Source organism: Psammomys obesus, unplaced genomic scaffold (genome assembly GCF_907164565.1).
Source record: "Psammomys obesus unplaced genomic scaffold, mPsaObe1.curated_primary_1811, whole genome shotgun sequence".
Taxonomy (NCBI): Eukaryota; Metazoa; Chordata; class Mammalia; order Rodentia; family Muridae; genus Psammomys; species Psammomys obesus.
Genome location: NW_026585894.1, coordinates 8,697,156 through 8,700,302, shown reverse-complemented (window position 1 = coordinate 8,700,302; position 3,147 = coordinate 8,697,156). Strand labels below are relative to the sequence as shown.

Sequence of the window (3,147 nt, the reverse complement as noted above, 5' to 3'; positions counted from 1 at the left end):
TGTCACAGTATATCATACTATATACTATTACTGTATTTGTTCAGATACAAGGAAGTTTATCTCTGATAAAATAGTTTAAATTTTTTATATCAAGATAGGCCAAAATATTATTAGTTTATATTTTAATTGAGTCTTTTTCATCAAAAGTAAACAATATCTTTATGTATACATAAAGTTACATGTTTGTATACAAATAGTATACATGTATATATACAAATAGTTACATTACCAACTGGGGCTTCATTCAGTGCAAGCAACAAACATCATACTCTGAAATTTTCAGTCAATAATATTTTATTTAGCCATTATGCAGAGTCTATTAAATAAGAATAAAATATGCAATTTTGATTGTTTTTTTTTAATTTTAAAGGAAAAACCTAAGACAAAAACACTTTGTTTTCAGTCTCACCATTGGCAAATCTAAGTCATGTTTGCTTATTTTTGTACAAAGAAAATTATAAAAATATGCTTTTTTTTTCACTTTATCTACATGTGGATGAACTAGGATAAGAACTTCAACTAACTTTTCCATAGACTTGCTTGCCAAGTGTTTTAAGACCTTCTGAAGAGAACAGGTAATTTCAATAGCAAGAAAGCTATATGAATAATACATAACAGCATGGAAATCACATGAAACTTTTGGGAAATGTAAAAGTTCCCTTAAGATGTTGATTTTTTTTTAAAATTTTCTTGTACTGGCTATATTTCTTATACTGTAGTAGTTTGTTTAGAAATAAATAACCAGCCATATCCACTGTGATGGTTAATGAGCTTGCAGTTTCTAATACTTTCTGAACTGAACAGAGAGAAAACAATTTGAGGGTAACTTCCCCATTATATTAATAAACATTCAAAAATGATTACAAGACAGTATACTAAGCTAAACATGTAAATTCTATTTAGGATAGAAGAAATCTTCAAAATGTTGAGAACTTGAAAGAAATATATGTTTCTTCCCAAACTAATAATATATAGGATAAAAAGTGATTATAATAAGTAAACCTTGGCACATATGCACTGACTGCTCATTACAGACTGCCCTACAACATGGAGTACTTACAGATGAAACTCCTGTGAAAGAAAATCGAGAAACAGAATGCCAAGCTGCAGCAGAGGAAACTGAAGTTGCAAGAAGCATCGGACAGGAGCCTAACACAACCTTGAAATGGAGATATGCCAGAAGAAACAGTAAAAGTTTTAAAAGTTAAAAAAAAAAAATCCCTGAAGCACTCTGTGAATGTGGGCTAAGCAGAAGCACAAATTAGAAGCATGCCTGAAGAGACAATGGAAAATGCAAAAGTTAAAAGATAACCCATCAAACTTAACAATTTAACCAATAGAGAAGCAGCAGCAACACAATCTCCTGGTTCAGAACCTAATAAGAAAGGAAGAAAGGAAGAAATGAAGAAATAAATGAAGAAAGAAAGAGAGAAGGAAAGAAAGAAAGAAAGAAAGAAAGAAAGAAAGAAAGAAAGAAAGAAAGAAAGAAAGAAAGAAAGAAAGAAAGAAAGAGGAAAGAGGAGGAGGGGGAAGAGAAGGAGGAAGAGGAAAATGACAGTTGATGATAGACTTGACACCAAAAAAGCAAAGACAGAAGCAAACACAGACACTCATGAGGAAACAGAAGACAGTGGGGAGAAGTCAAATGATAGAGAAGTGCCCAGCCTGTCCCTAGGACTGACAGGTGCTCTTGATGATGCTTCTTTTGCTTCCTTGTCTAATCTGGTCAATGAGAACACTCTGTAGGCTATAGAAGAAATGGTCTTCAAGCACATGACGGAGATCCTGCATAAAAGTATCAGGCCACTTCTGGAAGGCAGGGAGCTTCTGGCAGCTGCAAAAACAGGAAAAAAAAAGTAGAAAAAAAATCGCTTTCCTCTTCCTTGTAATCAAAATCATTATCAAATTGAAGTTCATGCCCAGGAATGGAATAGGATTCTCCTTAATCTCTCCCCTACCAGAGAACTGGCCATGTAGAACTTTGGTGTTCTTAAGAAACTGAAGATACGCCATGTTCATACATATGGGCTGTTCATGGATGGCAGTAGCAGGTCTGCTGAACAAGAGAATCTCATCAATGGGATCAACATCATCTTGGCCACCCTAGGCTAGCTCCTAGACCACATATAGAATATTTCAGGGTTTATGTACAGTTCTTATACATACATCCTATGGATAGAACAGCCAGGGGCCTGCACAGAAGAGGGCATGCCCTGCTCATCCTGTACCCTGAAGGGTTTTCTTCATTACTTGAAGCAGTACAAGATTTCATTGAATCAACTTGACTTTTCCTGGTCTAAAATTTCTGATATTCAGTCTCAACTGGAAAAGCTTATCACAAAGAACTACTTCCTCCACAAGTCTGCCCAGGAAGCAAATAAGTCCTACTTACCTGCATATGACTTCCACTATCTCAAGCAGATCTTCAGTGTGAACAACTTTTTTGTGCCCCAGGTCACTCTGTATTTTAATTTTAAGGTCTCTCCTTTCATTGATCTGAATGTGAACAGCCATGAGGGCAATATTAAGAATAGAGAAGACTGCTGTGGATTTGGGTACCAGATAACAAAGAAAGCAGAAAAATCCAAGATTTTTAAACCCATCAGCAAGAAGCCAGCTGACCACAGGCACTTTTCTCACTGAGGGATAGCCCTTCCTGTACTGACTTTGTTCTAATTTCTCCCATCTCTTTAGAATGGGAACTTTCATTACCTTTAGAGTCTTTTTGTCTTTACTATGACCATAATATTTTATTTTAAAATATTTCCATAAAACAAAATAAGTAAAACTTTAATGACTCATAATATTTATTTTAGTGAATTATAACAGTGGTGTTGGGAAATGTTTGAAAACAATCTGATACTCTAATAGTTTTCTTATTGGCATAAATGTGTAATGTATTAAATGTGAAATAAATTTCAATTGTGATAAATTCAAGTTTTAAAGATTTTTAATTAAGTCCAAGTTCATAAAGCTTTAAATTTGACACAAAGAGAAAATGTATGTAATAAATTTTTATACAATACAAATATCATTTAAACTTTTATTGATTTTTTTGTGAGTCTCACACAGTCTATCCCAGTCCCACTCAATTACCCATCCCCTCATATCTACTCTTTTACCTTGCAACCTCTATCCAAACACACA

The 3,147-nt window shown here is 34.0% G+C and overlaps 1 pseudogene; it reads left to right on the top strand.

Annotated features, from left to right (window-relative positions):
• The first annotated feature begins 1,047 nt into the window (after positions 1 to 1,047).
• Positions 1,048 to 2,643, top strand: LOC129670892 (ATP-dependent RNA helicase DDX18-like; annotated as a pseudogene).
• Positions 2,644 to 3,147: the final 504 nt, after the last annotated feature.